Here is a 22528-nt window from a genome sequence, read left to right on the forward strand (position 1 = left end):
TAACATAAAACACTTTCACAGAAGGAGTCATATCCTTTGATTGAGGCATGCTGATTTTTCTTTTAAAAGGTCTTAGTGTATTTCCTGGTATTACAAAACAACGCCCTGCTGCATTTAATACTGCAACAATATCCCAAAGACAAATTTAGAGACATAGCATTTTCCTTCACCACAGATGTTGCTGAAAAAAAAGCACTCAAAAACACATCGTGCTACTGATGTAGCCATGTGAATACCAAGATGAGAGAAAACCAATGCAGGCTTTGATGATGGTCAAATATTAACATGACATCTGCCACTGACTCTTTGGGTCCTGGAGCCTATCTAGTGATTATACTAGCCCTGTAGTGAAAGTGTCCTCTACTAGTGCTTTTAATCTTCTGCTCTGGAGGTTTTATTGAATGTGAACTTGGATGCAGCTTTCTGAATTTGGAGATTAAACTTTAGGAATATATTTGTAATAAAAATGCAAAATTTATGTGCATGTTAAAGTATCTAGTTGAAGGCAAATTTCTTTGGAATTACTTCTTATATATTGGAGGGATTTTTTTGAACTAAGGTTTTTTGTTTTTTTTTTTAACTTCCCTAACTATTTCCTTTTATGTCTACTTATTTATTCATTGAATTTATCAATATAGGGTCATTTAAAAACTACATACAAATACCATTAGAAATATTCCGTTACATTTACTTTAAAATCGTCCTTGGATCTAGGATAAAGCTGTTATGAAGTACAAAGAAAAAAAAATCTTAGGATGTAAGAATTTGTTTATTAGAGAGCCACAGTTAGATCTATCCAAGATTTTGTTAACTGTCATTAAAGAAAGTCAAACTCTGTAAAATATTTGAAGAGATTTATTCTGAGCCAACTAAGAGTGACCAATGGCCCATGACACAGGCCTCATCAGGAGACCCTGAGAACATGTGCCCAAAGTGGTCAGGGCACAGCCTAGTTTTATACACTTTCGGGAGATATGAGACATCAATCAAATACATTTAAGATATATATTGGTTTGGTCTAGAAAAGCAGGACAGTTCGAAGTGGGGCAGGGCGGCAGGAAGTTGGCGGTGACTGGGACTTTCAGGGATTTAAATTTTTCTGATTGGCAATTGGTTGAAAGAGTTATTATCAATAGAATGGAATGTCTGAGTTACAATAAGGAGCTGTGGAGACCACAGTTTTATCATGCAGATGAAACCTCCAGGTAGCAGGCTTCAGAGAGAAGAGATTATGAAAGTTTCTTATCAGACTTAAGGTCTATGTTGATGTTAAATGCTGGCTGACTTTTTCTGAATTCCAAAAGGGAAGAGGGTATAATGAGGCAAGTTCAGACCCCCACTCCCAACCATGGCCTGAACCAGTTTTTCAGGATAACTTTGGAGTTGACTCTGGCTGAGAGGAAAGGTCCATTCACGTAATTGCAGGAGGAGGGCTTTGAATTTTATTTTTAGTTCACATAAACTTTGAAGGTAGCCTCTACCTCTAGCAGAGAACAGTTAATCATGAAGTACTTATAATTATTCTCTAGAAAATAACCAGAAAAGTTATAAATATTAAACAATAACAACATTTATGTCACATTAATATGATGTAATTAATGTACCAATTGATAATTTACTCATGTGGAACCCTTTGATTTTTCGAGTATTATGTGTAAAGCCATCTGTGCATTCTTATGTAGGAATGGTGTGACTATGACAAATGATCTAAAGTTACTCAAAAGGAAACCTTAAAAGTTTCCAGAAAGTTACTGTTTATCTGCTGGAGAATCTCTCCATCTTATACTTGGCAAAATAAAAAGAAACACTTTAAATATCAAGTTTTGTACATTTTGCATAAATACTTTTATTCTATACTCTGCTTGGGGCAAATGAACAATTGTTTGGGGATTAAATAAATGCTGGATGCTTTGTCATAATTTGTGAAAATCCCAGCTGTTTGATGGATGGGTGTTTGCCTACTCAAACCATCTGCATCACTGTTTAAAAAAAAAAAAAAAAAAAAAAAAAAAACCTCACACGAAATGGCATTTTTATTCCAACACGCAGTGTTCAAATAGGCCAAAAGAGTTCTGGAGAGCAGTACATCAAGACCAGACAACATTAGGAATGTCTTTTAGGACATGAACGAAAATGTTCAAAGAAATGTTGAAAGAAAGCCTTTTTTATCCTAATGTAGGAAGAGAAGGAAAATATGGGGGAAAAAAAAGAACCCTTAGAACAAAATGAGTGGGATTTCAATTCACTTAATTATAACCAATATGTCTTTACTTGTTGTGTATACTAATTTCAGACAGTCTTTCATATTAAAATTAAGGATTTCTCAATCTTCCATTTTTTACACATACACAAATAATAAAATAGTTTTTAATAGGTGTCATATGCGTCCGTGTGAAGAGACCACCAAACAGGCTTTGTGTGAACAATAAAGCTTTTTAATCACCTGGGTGCAGGCGGGCTGAGTCTGAAAAGAGAATCAGAGAAGGGAGATAAGGGTAGGGCCGCTTTATAGGATTTGGGTAGGTAAAGGAAAATTACAGTCAAAGGGGGGTTGTTCTGTGGCAGGCAGGAGTCGGGGGTCACAAGGTGCTCAGTGGGGGAGCTTTTTGAGCCAGAATGAGTCAGGAAAAGGAATTTCACGAGATAATATCATCGCTTAAGGCAAGGACTGGCCATTTTCACTTCTTTTGTGGTGGAATGTCATCAGTTAAGGCGGGGCAGGACATTTGCACCTCTTTTGTGATTCTTCAGTTACTTCAGGCCATCTAGGGGATGCGATGGCTTGCTTGGGCTCAGAGGCCTGACAATAGGCACTTGTTGACTTTCTACAGGCTAAAATGAAATTACCTGGGAAGAAAGACAAAATGATAATTGATCAACAAAGGTAAAATAGTTTACTAAGTCTGATATCTGCTAAGAAAAAGAGGAGTTTCTATTTTTAGCACAAAAGAAAATCTTACCAAAAAGTCAATCGCCTTAGGGATATTTCCTTCTCTTGGCCTGTAAGTTTTCTTCAGCAAACATGTTTATGATAATTTGAGTAACTTTCCTCTGTTAATTTTATAGAAAACGTATTTGAAAACTATACCATATGTGTATGAACATACCATATGTATGACTGTGCCTCCTCTTTATTCTTCCATTACAGAAAATTGCTTAGGAATAATCTTCAGTTTACTTTCCTATAGTCATTTGCTGGAGTACATATCTACCTGAGCCTTGAGAACACATTCAGTTGCTAGCAAAACTCAGCTAGACAGAGAAAAAGAAAAGTCTTGAAAACAAAACTCAGATGTGGAGAAATAAAGTTTACCAAATTCTTGTTTTGCCTTTTGCTTCAAAGGACTCCTTTGTGGAATAATGTTTTTGGAATACAAAAGGAAGAGAAGGATTTGGAACTGAAAGACAGAATCAAAGAAAAAGATTGTGAGGAAGCCTGCAAAACACTCCATTGCACTCAGAGCTAGTGGCTGTGCACTTTGAACAAAACCAAATTCACCCAGGCTTGTCAACTACGCGAAGAAACAAGTAATGCTAATGATGGCATTTTAATTGCTTTAATGGAACAGTTTAACCTATTTAAGCATGAAGAATTTTTTTTTCTTTTCATCCATAGCCAAAGTAAAGTAATGTATGTTTTTGAATACTGTAAATTTCTTTTCGCCATTAGTTTTGAATGTGGGATTAATGAGTAATTCAAGTATGCTTGGAGCAAAACATTAATATAGTGCTTGTTTAGATTTTTTTTATCAACATTTTACATATAAATGAGTATAGTCTATCTTAAGTATAGTATATCTACTTTAATATGTTAATACCCTTATTTCAGTAATGTTACTGTCATTCAAAATATTTTAAAATTCTCATTATAATGAAATTTGGGGCCCATGAAGAAAATTACTTCCAATACTTCCAATTCTCTTAGCGAAAATATTATCTTCTGACTACAAACTAATTTTTGCATTAGTTTGCCCATGCACTAAATTAGACAACTGACATATTAAGATTATAGATGTAAAAATAAATTAAATAAAATCACCCACCATTCCTTTACCATATTAAACTTTTAATATATATCCTTCCAGAATGTTCTTATGAATTTGTCACATGGAGATATATTTTATAAAATGATGTCATTCTACATATGCTTTATACTATATTATATGTATACATGTACAATATATAACATACATAATATATGCAGTTAATAATATATTACTAATGCTTTCTATGTTAATATGTCTTAACAACTGATCATTGTTTTATTGAATGAATCTAAAACTAATTATTTGACTCCCTGTTTCAAACTTCTGAAAATTCTTCCAAGGAGTTCCAAATTATGGGGAGGGAAGAAGACAAGTGATCTGCACCAAAAAAAGTTAAAATAATTGTGAAAATGTCTTAATTTCTAGCCTTTTCAGAGTGTGTAATATGGTAATTCGAAATTGTGAATTTACAAAAGTGGAACATTTAATGATATACCAAAATAAGCCATTGAATATTTTATTTAGTAAAATTCTATTAATGTTCTAATGCTTTCATAAGCATTTTCAGACACTTGTCTTTGAGCATTTATGTGGTTATTTCCTTAAAATAAATTGCCTGACCTTTTCACATATTTAAGGATTTGATGCATAATCACCAAATTTTCCCTGAAGATTTTATCAATTTACATTCATGCAGCACTGCCTGAGAGTTTTCTCCATAAATTTACACCAGTTATTATCATTCCTTAAATAAATTTTTTTCTCCCTAATTGTTACTGCCCTGATCATTTGGCCACCTTAGTCTCAAGTCTCACCTCTAAATGACATTTGATAATTCCTTACACAACAGACCACATCAGCCTTGGATATAGATAGACTATAAGAAACAATCTATAGGCTTTCACAAACTACCATGCCCTCTTCCCCTGTATCATCCCACTCTCTCCACCACCAGTGGTCTCTGTTCTGTAAATTTAATTTTTACATCACAGCAACAAAGTTACAATGGAGTCACACCTCCCTAACTTATATAAGTAAATGTCACCATGGTGGCACTGAAAAACAAATAGTAATAATTTATGTATTGTAGATGAGGTTTTCAGATCTCCCAAACTCTACTTGGAAATTGTACTGCTCTACATAGTGCTGGGACAACTAGATAGTCTAACAGTGAATCACAGGGAAGAAGATAACTCCCCAACCAATAATTTCCAATCATGCAGGGAAAGCCAACACTATGAGAGAAAGACAACAAACTGAGAGAGTGGAAAATGTGTGCCTAATAAAACGCAATTAATAGATTTTGGAAAAGTTATTAAAACATAAAAAGAAACAAAAACAGGAAAAAGAATAAACAAAAATAAATTTTGTCATTTTCAAAAGAAGAACAAAGTAGGCAGATCTGACAAGATTAGTAAAGAGGACACAAATATATTAAATATAACATTTGAAGATACAGAGAAAACAATAACACCTTAAAATCATACGAGAATACTAGAAACAACCTCATGCCAATGAAATAAGATAAAATTAAAATTTAGTTAAGAAAATATTAAATTTAAAAATTGATTAAAAAAATAGAAAAATGGATTAGTCTTATGCTACTTCGGAAATTGAATCAGTAGGCAATATTGATTTATAAGCACCATGCCCACATAGTGTTACTCAAATTTCACCAAATTTACAAGAAGCAAATTAATCTTTAATTATGGAATTGTTTTAAATTACAGAATCTGCCGGGCGCGGTGGCTCACACCTGTAATCCCAGCTCTCAGGGAGGCAGAGACGGGAGGATAGCTTGAGCCCAGGAGTTCGAGACCTGCCTGGGTAATATAGCGAGACCCCGTTCTCCACAAAAAGGAAAAAACAAAAAAAGACAAAAATAAATTACAGAATATAAAGAAAAGGCTACCCAATATTTTATTGCAGAAGTCTTTTCTAACACTGAAATAAAAATCCGACAAGGAATAACCAGTACATCAGAAAACAATGTTATGGAGAACCAAACACCATATGTTCTCACTCATAAGTGGGAGTTGAACAGTGAGAACACATGGACACAGAGAGGGGGACATCACACACTGGAGCCTGTCAATGGGTGGGGGACAAGGGGAGGGAGAGCATTAGGACAAATACCTAATCCAGGCGAGGTTTAAAACCTAGATGATGGGTTGATGAGTGCAGCAAACTACCGTGGCACATGTATACCTATATAATAACCTGCACGTTCAGCACATGTACCCCCGAACTTAAAGTAAAGTAAAATAAAATAAAGAATGTTATGAATACAGATTGAAAAATCTTGAATAAAATGTTAGCAAACTGAATATATCAATATATAAGCAAATTAATATATTATGATTCTTTATAGTTTGTTCAAGAAATGCAAAGAGGATTTCACATAAGAAAATTTATTGCCATAATGTGTTATATTAAAAATTTTAAGGAGAATTTATTTTTACCATCAAAGTTGATGCAGAAAAAAACAATTCAGTAAGTTTCAAAGTCTATTCATTCAAATAAAAAAGGTCTCAGAAAACCAAAAGTGATAGGGAATATCCTATTCTATTAAAAACCTGAAGTAAACTTTATGCATAATAGTAAGACAGTAAAAACATTTTGTTTGATATCAGAAGCAATACAAATTTGTTAACACAAATTTTTTTAAATACTAAGAACGGAATGAGGGAAAACTGACATTCTTACACACATACTCTGTGATACAGCCACCTGGGAGGAAAGATCTTTCGTATCTGTAAAACTAAGAAAGTGTGCTCAATTTATGACTTGACAACTTCCTGTATATACCCAGAGTAACACTGGCACATAAAAACAAAGAGGCCTGTATAGGGATATAAACTGCTACAATATTAATAATGGTTAAGAGTTTGAAATAACCTAAATGTTCATAAATAGAGGAATTGCTAAATAAACCATGGTATGTCTACTATATTACTAACAACAACAACAACAAAAACTCTAAGAAATATGTTGGGAGAAAAAAGAAAAAGCAAACTGCCTAAAACTATGTACAGTGTGCTACAATTTAATTGTAAAAAATATGCAAAAAAAAAAAGATGTATTTTACAGATATAAATATGTGTGTATATACCCTACAAAAAGTGCTGGAAGAATTCTCACCAAACTGATAATAGCTGTCATTTCTGAGAGGTGATTATAGATGTGGTCACAGTGAACGTTAGCTTCACTTGCAATAATTAAATGATCCTATGTTGATATATTCCATATGTAATTAGGCACAAAGACATTCTTTTTATGCTGTTATATCAATAGCTTTAGGGGTACATGTGGCTTTTGTTTTCATGGATGAATTGTATAGTGATGAAGTCTAGGATTTTGGTGTACCCGTCACATGAGTAGTGTACATTTTTCCAAATTAATAAAATATTGCTTTCTACTTGAGTATTTAGGAGAATGTTTCTACTATAACAGTATTTCCTAAGAGAAATATTAGATTTGTAAAGACTTCAGAATTAGCCCTATAACAAAAGGCTAGTTAGTAGAGTGATAGGAGATACTAAATGAAACCAGTATTAGCCTTAAAACAAAAAAGGCAACAAGAAAAAAAAAAAAAAAAGACTCTTGTGAAATCAATTATGGCTAAGCTTTTCCCTAGTACTGTATTTTTTAAATCCTAGGAAATCTAAGCCATGAAACTAGATTTTGCCATACTGAACAATCCTCTTCTCACATGCAACCACTGTAGATTCCCCCAAATCTTCTTAGGGAAAAACCATGAGCTTAACTTTAGAACCCTCCCACCCAATCACCATGTACCTTCTTAGCCCAGAGAGAGGAACAGGGTTCTCTAAGAAAATGTGGGTGTGTGAACCAGCACAAAATGTGGAGGAAAAAGGGAAACCCAGAACCTACCATTCCATTTCCATTTTGCTTGGGCTGCAAGCAAACAAGCTTAGGTTTGACATTTTGCTTTATTCTGTTACTTGGTCAAATCTTGGGCTTGTTTTTCTTATCTGGAAAATAAGGAAGCTAAACGTATCAGTTCCCTTCCAGTTCTATAGTTTGACGACTCTATTATTAACTAGTCCAGTATATATCTAGAAATATCATTACTTCTTAGAACATCTTGGTCCAACATCTACAATGGTAAGTCTGTGCTGCCCTCAAAACTCTATCCTCTAAGACATTAATCACTAACATAATTGGTAAATATGGGTGTGTTTTAGGAGAAACTGTAATTATTGCAAAGTTGCCTAGAATTAGAAAATAGCACAGAAATAAGGGGTAGCATAGGCGTTGTCTGTCATAGATTCTCAACGAGCGAGAAGCAGCAGTATTGTTCTTACATGAACCTTAATACTTCTGCTCTTATAAAGGCTTATTTAAATAAAAGTGAAAGTTTCTCAACAATTTTATTTAAAAGCCATTTACTAGAGCTCTCAGAAAGTATTTCTGGGCAAGGATGTATGTTACTTTAAATAAAGCCGGCATTACTCATTGGCAAAGATGTTGGCTTACCTGTCCTAAAATAATTCTTCCAAGGGCTTGTCATGGCACCACCCTCCCCTCTTTCCTGGCTCTAAGTTACCTTTTTTAAGATTCAGTTCATGACCAAGAAAATCAGTGTAAGCAACTGGAGATCAACCATAGTAAGATGTGTTAGCACATGGAGTAGCACTGAAATGGTTCTTAGACTTTTAGAGAACATCATGGTGCTGCACAGGGAGAGAACAGTCCCCAGGTAGCATTAGGCAGATAACCTAGGAAAAATAGGACAGTACTAGAGAAGGAAAGGTAGGATTGAATGGGGAATTTGGATTTAAATACTTGGTAAGCAGAATTGAACTGAAGGACAGAACATGCAAGCCTCCTTGGTTTTGAGCTAAACTCTTGCCAGAGGCTATAATAATTAATTTTAATCATTTCAAAAGTCATTTTGCTAAATTATTATTTTTTGCTGGCTTTTAGCTTGACTATGTCTCATAAATAGTGCTGATTCATCAAGATTAATTCCACCCCTGGAGTTTCTTGATTCCTAAATGAACAAGTTAATATCATGCAAAAGGGCGCTTAATACCTAAAAATAATCCCCATGTCGAAAGAAAGTAGAGCAAGCATGTTAAAGTTCACACTCACTGCCATAATTGCATCCTATCTCCTAATATTTTGAGCAAAATTGCCAACTCCACCTTGCCCTGCCTGCATGACAGCTGAGGAAAGCAAATCATAGCAAAATCACTCCCAATAGTTACCATGGATGTAAGTGCAGGATAAAAACTTCATGACTCAATATAAAAAAAAAATTAGGTGATTAGATAGACGATAGGTAGATAGATGTGTTTTGTTCACCTTTATTGAAGGACTAGACCAAAACCTTTTGGGGTAGTTGCTATCAATAACTGAGAGAATATCTATTTAGGACTGGGTGGTAGAAAAGGGAAGCCTAAGTTGATCCATGATGGATCATTGTTGTTGGCCCAATGTCTTTTGTGTTCTCTGGATAGCCATCTGGACTCCATGCAGATAATTGGACTTGAATACATAATACTCAAAGAAATTCTATTGACTGTGAGCCAAAATGTAATGTATTAAAATTTAAAGTCACTTACATGGAATTGCTTTACCAAAAATAGTTTGTTGAAGTCATTTTCAATGGTTTGGCCGTTGATGATTTGTATTAACCACTTCAAGTTGTATATATTAAGCTGTTAAGTTTAATGTTTCATTCAATAGTTAATTGTGCACCATGTAAATGTCACTATCCTCCTTTGCCAAAATTTGGGACCTTAAGCTTAATCCATTTCCACCATCAATTTTGTTCAATATGGAAGGAAAAAAATACTAAAATTCATTTAGTACATATGTATGTCCCATAAGAAGATTCATTGTCCTTTCTGTGAGCACAAAACTGAGCCCTTTTCAAAATCCATATTAAGAAGGCTTACTTCTTTTTACCTGAATTTAAGACTTTAAATCATAACACCAGGAGAAAAACAAAAATGAGAACAACTAAGCAAACATACCTTCTCAATGCAGTTATAATAACACTTATATTCTCTCTTACTAGTGTTCATTGTAAAAGTTTCTTATTGCCATTTAGGCAGAGAAACTTTTTTGAATTCTGAGCTCTACATAGGAATAGCCAAATGAGTTATTTTTTGTGTTAAAGCAAAGAAACGACTGAGAAAGAAAAGGCTTCTATGTCTGCTGCACTCTCAGTCCCTCTGTGACGTTACATTTTTTACAACTTTACATAATAAACATGCCACACCTTGTTCTCAGAACGATTTTTTAAATGAATGAATTTAATACATTATGTAAAATGGCAATAAAGCCTAAACATTAATTTCTTTAGAGCTTGTACTGACCCATCCCATGTCAAACTAACTACAGTCCTAGAGAAAGAATTAAAGGCCTCAAATGATCTCAAGAGAAGGCAATTACTTGCAAACTCGTGGAACCAGCCCAAATACCCATCAATCAATGGGTGGATAAAGAAACTGTGGTATATATATGATGGAATACTACTCAGTCATAAAAAGGAATAAATTAATGGCATTTGCATCAACCTGGGTGAAATTGGAGACTATTATTCTAAGTGAAGTAACTCAGAAATGGAAAACCAAGCATCATATGTTCTCACTGATAGGTGGGAGCTAAGCTATGAGGATACAAAGGCATAAGAGTGGTACAATGGACTTTGGGGACTTGTGGGGAAGGGTGAGAGGGGGCAAGGAATAAAAGACTACAAATAGGGTGCAGTGTATACTGCTCAGTTGATGGGTGAGCCAAAATCTCACAAATCACCACTAAAGAACTTACTCATGGAACCAAACATCACCTGCACACCACTAATCTATAGGGGAAAAAAAAGAAGGCAATTACTTACTTGCTGAATATTCATTTGCATGTGTTAAAATTGTGTAGATACATACATGCAAAAGAAAAAAATGGGACATTTCACATCATTCAGAAAAAATAATTCAAAAGGAATCATAGAGAGAAAACTACAAACAACATCAAAAGCACAAGTGACAAAAGGAAAAAAATAGATAAATGGGACATTATCAAATTTAAAAATGTTTTTGCTGCATATGATATCTGAAGAAAGGGAAAGAAGGGAGAAAATATTTGTAAATCATGTATCTGATAAGGGCCTATTATCCAGAAAAATAAAGACCTTTTACAACTTAGTAATGAAAAGACAAACATCCCAATTAAAATTCACAAATAATTAATAGGCATTTTTAAAAAACATATTCAAAAGGGTAAGGACATAAAAAGATGTTCAACATGAATTATCACTAGGGAAATGTGAGTCAAAAGAAGATACCACTCCACAATCAAGAGCATGCTTATAATTTTAAAAACAGTCAGTAAATTTTTCATGAAGATGTGGAGAAGTTGGAACTCCCATACATTGCTGGTGGGATTGTAAAATGATAGAGTCACTTTGGAAAACTATGTCAGTTCCTAAAAATGTTAAAAAATGGAGTTACTACATGACCCAACAATTTAACTCCTAGATAACATGCTCAATAAAATTTTGAAGGGCAGGCACGATGGCTCATGCCTTTAATCTCAGCACTTTGGGAGGCCGAGGTGGGCAGATTGTTGAGGTCAGGAGTTCGAGACCAGCCTGGCCAACATGGCGGAACCCTGTCTCTATTAAAAATACAAAAATTAGCCAGGTGTGGTGGGGCACGTCTGTAATCCCAGCTAGTAGGGAGGCTGAGGAGGGAGGATTGGTTTAACCCTGGAGGTTGAGGCTGCAATGAGCCAAGATTGTGCCACTGCACCCCAGCCTGGGCAACACAGCAAGACTCTGTCTCAAAAAAAAAAAAAAAATTGAAAACATGTTTGCCCAAAGACTTATACACCAGTGTTTACTGCAATATTATTCTTAATAGTCAAAAGTTGAAACACTCCAAGTGTCCAAAAACTGGTGAATGGTCAAATGTGGCATTGTATATCCATATCCACAAAATAAAATGTTATTTAACAAAAAATAAATAAAAATCTTATTTAGCAATATTTGACAATAAATAAAATATTATTTAACAAAAGAATCGAGTATTAATATATGCTGCAATATATACCAATCTCAAAAAGATGCTAAATCAAAGTTACAAATGACTATATGTTGTCACACGATTCCATGTATATAAATGTCCAGAACTGACAGTCCCACAAAGACAGAAACTAGATTAGTGGTAGTCTCGGGCTAGGCAGCAGGGTAGAGAGGGTGGTAGGGGATCTGGTAAGAAGTGACTACTAAAATGTATAAGCTTTTTTTTAAGACAATGAAAACGTTCTAAGATTTGATTATGGTGATGGTTGCACAATTCCATATATATACTAAAAACCATTGAATTGCATGTTTTAAATTGTAAAATATATGCATGTAAATTATGTCTTAATAAACTGCTATTTTTTTAAAGGCATGATTTTTTTAATGCAGAAAAAAGTACACCATCATGCCTTGCCTTTAAAGGTTGCAGTCTAATGCTGTATTCTCAATCATATAATGTTGCACACATGGAATTCAATTAAATTATTTTTGTGTCCCTAAAACGTTGTTACTCCATCATACACAAATTATTCTGTTTTTCAACTACGAAGTAGAACTAAACTCCTTTGCTATGAGATTTAAAAAAAGACAATAAATTCTAATGTTCCATTACACAATAGGGTGACTATAGTTAACAGTAATATATTTTATATTTCAAAATAGCTACAAGAGAGGATTTTGAATGTTTTTACTACAAGGGAATGATACATGTTTGAGGTGATGGATATGCTGATTACCCTAATTTGATCATCATCCATTGTATGCATGTATTGAAACATCACGCTGTGCCCCACAAATGTGTATAATTGTTATGCATCAATGAAAGACAAAATAAAACTTTAAAACAAGACTGTTTATTTCCAAATTATGTGCCAAGAATATTGTTGGAGGGAATTAAAAGAAAACTAATGCTCCGTATGACAGAGGTATTCTGGTTTAAGATAGTGGGGTGGTCTTTTTGAATCCCTGTAGTTGCATCCTGCAGTGATTTGGGACTGAATCAGCAGGGAGCTCTTTTAAAATGCATGCATACATTCATTCATAAACATGCCCTGGTCATCTTGTTTATGCCAGTTGGCACAGTGCATGGCAAAGCCCACAGCTGGATCCAGACATGTCTGTGCATGGCTGATGGATCATTGTTTTGACTCCATGGGGAAGTGAGGAGTCCCATAGAAGAAATCCAAAGAGAACAGGGCAGCAGGGACCAGATTAGCCAGATAACCAACTCAGTCAGGCAGATGGAGCAAAGCGACTCTATCCCTTTGCTTTGCCTTTCAGTCCCAGCTCCTAGGATTTGTGTCTGACATCTGTCAGAGGGTGACAGTGAATAAAACCTGAAGCAAACAGATATGTTCATCAAGAAAAGAATCACAAACATTTTTGATATTATGTCTTTATCTTTCCTATTCATGGACCTCTACCTCTAAATAAAGTATAGAAATAGTGTGTAGAGAAAACCATCGTTTGTGCGAAAAATAAAAACTGTGTGTATTTGCCTGTATATGCATAGAATTAAGGATAAATAACAACTGATAAAATAGGTTGACTCTCATGAGAGAAATTTGGGATCTGGGAACAGGGATGGAAAGGAGATTTTTTGTACTTTTATTTTGTATATATTTTGTACTTTAAAATTTTTTAACCATACGGATATATTATCTGTTCAAAATTTAAATTTAAATTTAAAAGTGCTGTGTATACACATGTATACGTTTATACTTGTGCATATGTATAGATATATAGACACATGTATCCATCTATATGTATGTGCATGCACATACACATGGGATTGTTTTGACTATTAGAGGCCAATTGTACAGTATCTATAGCACAAGAATTTTAACTTTGTCTCTAGGCAGAGTCTTTCCACTTCCATCACCATCGATGGGGTGGGATATAGATGACAGACACAAATTTTTCCCTGGATGGAGGCAGTTCAACAAATACCTTGGGAGGTTGAAGCAGGAGGATCACCTGGGACCAGGAGTTTGAGACCAGCCTGAGCAACATAGTGAGACCTCATCTCTATAAAATTATAAAAATAATAGCCAGGTGTGGGCCAGACGCAGTGGCTCAAGCCTGTAATCCCAGCACTTTGGGAGGCTGTGGCAGGCAAATCACCTGAGGTCGGGAGTTCAAGACCAGCCTAACCAACATGGAGAAATGCTGTCTCTACTAAAAATACAAAATTAGCCAGGAGTGGTGGTGCATGCCTGTGATCCCAGCTACTAGGGAGGCTGAGGCAGGAGAATTGCTTGAACCCAGAAGGGGGAGGTTGCGGTGAGCCAAGATCACACCGTTATACTCCAGCCTGGGCAACAAGAGTGCAATTCTGTCTCAAAAAGAAAAACAAAACAAAACAAAAAAAGCAATAGCCAGGTGTGGTGATACACACCTATAGTCCCAGCTACTAGGCAGGCAGACTGAGGTGGGAGGATGGCTTGAGCCCAGGAGTTCAAAGCTTCAGTGAGCCATGATCATGCCATGGAACTCCAGCCTCAGTGACAGAGCAAGACCGTGTCTCAAAAACAACAATAACACAACAACATAGAGATTAGGACAATGGGAATCTTTGTCATGACTACAATGAATTGTACAACAAAGTCACTTCCCAAAAGTTTTTGCATCATGCATATTACCTAAAACAACTCTATTTACCTGAAAAACACAAAATAATCAATGGAAACATTATTAGAAGCCATAGGAGAACAAATGGGGCTACTCACAAATGGGGCTACTTCAAAAATTATTTCAGAAAAATCAATAACATTCCTATACATAATTTTAAAAAGTGTAATGCAAAAGAAAAAATGTTATCCTTTGCAAAAGCTACAAAAGTATAAAATAATAGAAATAAATAAAATTGTTTTGAAACAGAACCTAGGTAAAGAAAACTTGAAAATCCTACCTAATGGCCGGGCGCGGTGGCTCAAGCCTGTAATCCCAGCACTTTGGGAGGCCGAGGCGGGTGGATCACGAGGTCAGGAGATCGAGACCATCCTGGCTAACATGGTGAAACCCCGTCTCTACTAAAAATACAAAAAAAAAAAAAACTAGCCGGGCGTGGTGGCGGGCGCCTGTAGTCCCAGCTACTCGGAGGCTGAGGCAGGAGAATGGCGTGAACCTGGGAGGCGGAGCTTGCAGTGAGCCGAGATCGCGGCACTGCACTCCAGCCTGGGTGACACAGCGCGAGGAATAAATAAATAGAAATATTTCTTGTTCTTGGATTTAAAGACACAATATTGTAGATCTCCCTGAATTAATTATGAACTAATTCATAAATTCAATCCGATTGCTATCAAAAGTACAAGCGAAATTTTATATTTTGGAACCTCATTAGAATTATATGGGGAAAATGGAAAACAAAGAGACAAAAATATGGCCAGGTGTGGTGACTCACACCTATAATCCTAGCACTTTGGAAGGGCAAGGCAGGTGGATCACTTGGGCTAAGGAGTTCAAGATCAGTCTGGGGAACATAGCGAAACCTCATCTCTACTAAAAATACAAAAAAATTAGCCAGGTGAGACGGCGCAAGCCTATGGGAGGTGGAGGTGGGAGGAAGGTCAAGGCTGCAGTGAGCTGAGATGGCACCAGCCTAGGCAACGTAGTGAGATCCCATCTTAAAAAAAAAAAAAAAAATCTAAACATGCTGGAATAGACATAAAAGATAGAAGAATAGTGATGGAGAACTAGTTTTTTTGGTTGTTAAAACATACATTAAAATATGGTAGTTCTTCAAGAACAAAGAGATCATCAGGGTACAATCCCAAAATATCACCAAACGTCTGTGAAAATTTAGGATATGATAAATGTCACTTTCCAAATCAGCTGGAAAAGTTGAGAAACATCAATAGTGAGACTGAAAATATAGCTAGTCATGTGTGGGGGAAAAACAAAATTGAATCCTTTCCATAAAAATAAATTCCCAGAATACAAAATATTTGAAAATAAAATATGAAACCAAAACTATGCTATGAAAACAATGGGGCGATTGGGGGAAATGATCTTGGAATGGGAAAGACCTTTCTAAACAAGTCCAGAAATGTATAAAAGAAATCATTAAGTGACTTGCTTTCATAAACATTACAAATTTTTACATGGCAAAAAATTTAATTAGAAGGCCAAAAAAAGGAAAACACTGGGAGAGTTTATTTAAAACTCACGTAAATATGTTTTAATTCTCTTAGTATATAACAGTCCATCAACCCACTAGAAAAATAGGCAAGTAACAACAATAACTCAAACAGGAAAAAGACAAATTGACTATATATATTTGATTGTAAAACAGAAATGAAGTATACTTTTTAACTTTTGCTATGACAATGATGAAAAATGTTGATAATACATGATATTGGCATAAATCCGGACAAATAGGCCTTATCATAACTGCTGGTTTGAGTAAAAACTGTGCAGCTTCTTTGGAGGGTCATTTGGCAATATCTACATTGACTGTCAAAATTCTAACTGCACACTTCTCATTCAACAGTTCCACAGAGAAACATAAATATGTAAGCAAAAATGGAAGTGCAGGTATTCTTCCGAATCTGTAAATCAAATATTAGATAAAATATGGGTATCCATAGGTAAAAAACTGGTTAAGTAAATACATTAATACTATACCACTGCTAAACAGAATGAAATAGATCCAAGTGTGACATGGAAAAAAAAAAAAAATCCCCAAAATAAAATGTTAAGTAAAAATGGCAACATACAGGACACTGTATATAATGCATGTTATATACATTTCTGTTTACATAAAATTATCTTATATATTTGTAGAATTATGTCATTTATATATTTTACATAAACAGAAAATTCCGGGAAAATGCACAAGAAGCTGTTAGCAGTGGTTGTTTCTGGGCCTGGGAGGAGCTGGAAGGTTAATGGTGTAGAGTGAGTAGGAGACTTCCTTTTCATTGTATACATTTGCACGATGAAATTGTGGAATTGCAGAATTGGAATTCTCAAATGTGTACAATGAAAAGGAAGTCACTCACTCCTACTCACTGTACACATTTGCAAAGTCCAGTTCCGCAGTTCCACAATTTCATTGTCCAAATGTGTACAGTGAAAAGGAAGTCTCCTTCTCACCCCACAACACAGGAATTGTAACTGAAAGCCAGTTACTAGAAACTCACAATTTGTTATCTGTTACAATTTCTAATCACTGATCAGCTTTTACCTAAGGAGATTTAAAGCTGTCTGTGAGCAGGAAATAGATCTGATGTGTTACTGCCAGTTTCTGTCACCTCAAAGGTCAAACTGAAAGGATGATGCAACTAAGTAGGCCATGCAGTAGCTAATTGAAGGACACTGATCAAAACATCATGCTAGATTTCTGACCCTTTAAAAAGTTATCAAGGAGAATACATTGTACAGAATAACTAATGCAGAACATGTCAAGACTTGTGCTGACTGTTGTCATTCAAATTTAGCTGGGAAATAAGCCAGACAGAGACATAATGCTCTTCTGTCTGTACTTACCCTATAACCATATGTGCCTTGAGAGTTAAACTGCATTCAGAACTATGCATGTAAACCACAATAAATTCTTGAGATCCAAATTAAGATTTTAGGTTAGTACTGGTCCTAAATCCAAGTTCAAAGCCTAGTCCCTTTCCAGAAAGAAAAAGATCCTCAGAACTTTTTCCAAGGTCATTTGATTTTAAACAGAACCACTAGAAGCATTATCTTTTGGAGACTTCTCACACAAGGTATCTGACCTTGCCTCCCTAGAGTTTCTAGAGTGACCAAGCAGTCACTTTTGATGAGGAGGGATCTCCTGAGAGTTAGACCCCCTGCTCAGTATAAAACCAAAAAATGTCTCAGAGGAAGGCATCCCGATGAAAAAATTATGTTTAACATAAGAAAGAAAAAAAAACCAAACTTATGGTTATCTTTGAGAAAGTAAATGGGAATACACGGTTGGGGTAGCAAGAGTATTTATTTTCATGGTATACCTTTTTACAATCTTCAGATAGTTTAATATGTACATTACTCATTTTCAGAATTACTAATAGTAGGTTTTTCAAACCTCATGACAATTAATTGTGACATATTTTGTCAAACAGTACCGTACTGATGCCTGTGCTTCTGCTCCTTTTACATGCCTCTTCACTTTCTGATGGTTCCATTCCTAAATTATGAAGTTGTGAGCAGTTGTGCTCTTCAGGAGGTTTAACTTAGAAATGCTCGTATCCCATCTTGTTTTGTGCCTACTCACACAGCACATGCTATCTTATTTATTGTCTTATCTCTCACTTGTCCCCACAATAGGCTCCCATTACATATTTTGTTAAAGAAATTGATAACTGAGTCAGCCAAGTATTGATCCATAAACAACTCTACAGTTAATATTTATCCATAAAAGAATTACTATCAAGAAAATGTATCACCTCCTTTGTTATCATGATTAAGATTTTTTAAATACTCTTGGCCAGGCACAGTGGCTCACACCTGCAATCCCAGCACTTTGGGAGGCCTAGGTGGGAGGATCGCTTGAGCTCAGGAGTTTGAGAACAGTCTAGGCAACAAGGCAAAACCCCATCTCTACAAACAAAAATTAGCCAGGTGTGGTGGCGCATGCCTGTTGTCCCAGCTGCTCAGGAGGCTGAGGTGGAAGGATAGCTTCTAGGGCACTGCAATGAGCCATGATCATGCCAATGCACTCCTGGGTGACAGAGTGACCCTGTCTTAAAAAACAAAACTAAACAAACAGAAAATCCTCTTGTTATAAAGTACAAGCTTAGGTTAAAACAAACAAACAAACAAAAAACTGATATACCTCTTCCCATGGATCACTTTGGTCCTAGTACAACCCAGATTAACACCAAATATTTAAGTCAAATTTCTGTGTACTACAAAATGTCCACCTGAAGTCCAAAATATATAGGCTCTTGTTAAAGACCTTGTTAAAGGATTTTTAAACCTCAGGATATAATATGTCTACTTAGAAGATTTTTCTTAAATCAAGTAAAGGAAATAATTAGCTCTTCCCCAGTAAATGTAACATTGAGAATTGTTTTGTGGGAAGGTAAGCAAAGAGTTTTGGGAAATAAATATTCAGAAAAAAAAAAAAAAAACCAGTGGCTGAGATAATCCTGTTTTAACATGTATTATGTTACTTTATACAACAAACATTTCTGAGGAGCCATGTAGAAACAAATCTTTTCTCTTTGAATTATTTTGTATTACTGGCCACACAGTAAAATTAGCTAATTCTGTTCTTCTGTGTCCACATATGTGTCATAACTGCACTTCTTTGCTCTGCAAATACAAAGTTTAATGAGTGTAGATACTTGTACATCCATCACTAGGCTTGTTATACTCTAGGCTAACACACCACCAATCAAATGGCAAGTATCTAAAACGTTGCCAATTCCCTGTGGAACATGCATGGTTTAAGTGTAGTATTATGTTAACCAAAGAGAAGATGGCCAGGAAAGAGGAATCCGTCTCTTAAAACAATTGCTGTCAAATGAGTAATATGAAGTACAAAAGGTATTTAAAGTTCAAATTAAAGTTTCCAAGCCTTGGGAAGAGCAAAAACTGGTATTTTCAGTGTTGCCTTGCCACATTCTTTAGTCTTTTGTTAAAGGAAAACAAAAACGCCAAAAGAGTTAGAAAATGAGAATTCTTCTTTAGCCCAATGCAAGTTTCTTGTTTGGACTCTATTTTCACATTTAAAAAAAAAAAAAAAAGTTCTGTCTGAAGGCTGAGTTTTTAAGATTGGGCCAAAAAGAGACAACACCTGGTACGGCCTTACATCAATGCCACCATCATTCTGGGCTCCTAAATGTTCACGAAATTTCTTCTTTTGTCTGATCTTGCCTCATCAAATCTCTTCAAAACCAAATCTAAAAGAGCCAGATGCAACAGGAAGAAGAGGACTCAAAGAATTAGCAGATGATGTCATTCTACTATTTATTTAGTTTCCAGTAGTCTGAAGTGCAACTTTTCCAGTATGCAGACTAAGGGGTTTAAGGAAACCCTATAACCCAGATAAAGCACTGAGGTCAGAAAAATTGAAGAGAAATTCATCATAATTACGAGCACAATTGTAAAAACAAACAAACAAACAAACAAAAAACAAATTTATTTCAACAAATGTATTTGAAGATCTTCATGAAAGTGCACTCCACACATCTGTTTTCCTCCTGTGGCTATTTTCTCATCTTTCTTTTATGATTTTGGATCCTGCCTTCCAAGTAACATTCATTACTCATTCAGCAAAATCATAGAGGAGGTTTAAACAATGATGATTGTTATTCAGACTCACCTCAAGTCAAAACATGTTCTAGAAAACATAACGATAAATTTTGGAAGCCTGACTTACTAACCTTCTTAACTTGCATTACAGGAATGAGTCCTCTTCTCCGATTCCACTCTGTGTGGTGTATAAATCAGGATTCCAATACAGAACAGATAGCACACTCAAATCAGGATAATTTGAGTAGGATATATTTACAAAAAGACTATTTACAGAGGTGTGGGTGTAGGAGAATCACAATGGTTAGTGTAAGAATGCTGAGTTGGTAAGGAATTAACACCCCTAAGTCCAAAAGGACACAGGGAAGGAGAAGTTATTGAAACTGGGAGAGAGCCATGCGGAGAAGTTCACCTTGAAAGGATAAGCGACCTTCCAAGGACAGCACAGCAGCCCTAGGGGATCTGGCAGTCTCTTTCCTTCCCCTGTTTTCCAGCACACCAGGAAGCAGGAGGACATGGGAGTCTTGATTGCCTCAGGCAGCAGTGCCACCTTAGGCAAACTTCCTATAAGGTATCAAGGGAAATAAAAACCTCTAGATCTTTTCCAATGGTTCTCTAAAGGCTCAGCCTAATTAAAAGCCAGAGAGTACAGGAGCCAGGTGATAAAGATTATAAATGAGTCATCTTCCTGGGGCAAAGGCAAGCACACAAAAATGAAGGCTTAATCAGAAGATACTCAACATACTCTCTGTGCCTACACATACTCCTTAACACACAAATAGACTCAAATACATCGTTGAAAAGCTCTCAGACAGGAATTTTCCTTGGAAATCACTTCAAGGATGTCTTTCATGTTCAAAATTTCCACCGTCAGATCCTTCAGATGTTTAAAACTTCTGATAATCTATACATTTTGGGTAGTATTGGTAGCAAAATGGAAAGGAAAAAAGGAAACTAATGTTTTTGAATACTAGCTCCTTTACATATCTTATCTCAATCTTCAAAATGACTGCATTAGCTATGCATTATTATCCATGCTTTACTGATAATTTGAAACTTGGATAGTTCAAATAACTTGTCTAAAGCCACACAGGAATACAAGGGAAATCATAGAACCAAAGCCTGTTTGATTGTAAAGCCTATTCAGCTTATACTTCAGCACTGCTGCACTTCAGCACTCTAACCCAAAACAGTTTAATGTTTTCCTGGCAGAGGACAGGGTAGGTAAGAGTTAACCAAAGATATAAAAGGGGAAGATTGGTCGCCCGGAGTCCAATGTCTATCAGGTAGAATATTAAAGGAAAATTCCTAAAGGTGAAAGGAGTGGGGTAGTTCGGAAAGGGTTGATATCTAGGGAGAAATGAAAATAAAAGGAAAGATTAAAGACAATCTGTGCATTCTTCCCACTGCCCCATCTTGTTAAACCAGCCCAGCCACTTTTCAGTGTCCATGGACTTTGCACCTTCCACATAGGAAGGTTTACACCCTTCCACATAGGAAATATTTTATAATGTCTGCAGTGATGCAATACCTCACCCTAATAATAATTTCAACTGCCTCCCATCTTGCCCTACTCTTACCTTCAATGGACTAATGACTACTTTGAGGGCCAATGACTCTCCCAGTTGTATCTGTCTTTGTACACGTGTGCTGTGACAGTAAAATTAAACCTGCATACTCAGATAGGAGGATGTTGTTAAAGAGTTTACATCTTGATAGCATAAAATGAGTCAGTGAATCAAGGCAGGGATAATGATTTCATAGAAATCATAAAGGGAATATGCTATCAGACTTGACAATTTGCACAGAGAGCCAACAACATAGAATCCAAATATGAATGAGTCCTCTCTGCTTTAAGGAGTCTGCAAGCAAGAAACCACTCCACAGCAAGGAAATCCACGCACCTGTCATTTTTTCCCCAGAGGCAAAAAAGGGCAACGGGAAGTGACTAGCAAGAAAGATTATAGAGTTATGCTCTTCTTCTTTTTCAAGATGGACTCAGTGCCCTACTATAGACATTCAATATTTTCTTTTTTAGAACAGAGCTAGAAACCTCTAAAAACAGAACACAAAGAAATAACTTCCAGGGTTGGGCAGGCACTCCCTGAGCAATGGGGAATTACCAGCATACTTTTATTTTTGACTCAGATTCCACAGTTGTCATAAGGCCAAACATTCTCCTAGCTTCTTCAATTTCCACGCTGGATTCTACAGATCTTATTTGTGAATGATATGTTTACCCAGTTCACCTCCCTGCCTGAACTGTGAAATCATT

General features: G+C 35.8%; 1 long non-coding RNA gene across 1 annotated transcript in view; it reads right to left on the minus strand.

The window, feature by feature from the left end:
- Positions 1 to 2413: 2413 nt before the first annotated feature.
- LOC144340157 (uncharacterized) overlaps positions 2414 to 22528 on the minus strand; it is a 74287-nt gene continuing 54172 nt past the window's right edge. The window contains exon 3 of the long non-coding RNA XR_013415916.1: positions 2414 to 2847. This is a non-coding gene — a long non-coding RNA (uncharacterized LOC144340157). The remainder of the gene's footprint in view (positions 2848 to 22528) is intronic.

This window comes from Macaca mulatta, chromosome 3 (genome assembly GCF_049350105.2).
Source record: "Macaca mulatta isolate MMU2019108-1 chromosome 3, T2T-MMU8v2.0, whole genome shotgun sequence".
NCBI classification, from domain to species: Eukaryota; Metazoa; Chordata; class Mammalia; order Primates; family Cercopithecidae; genus Macaca; species Macaca mulatta.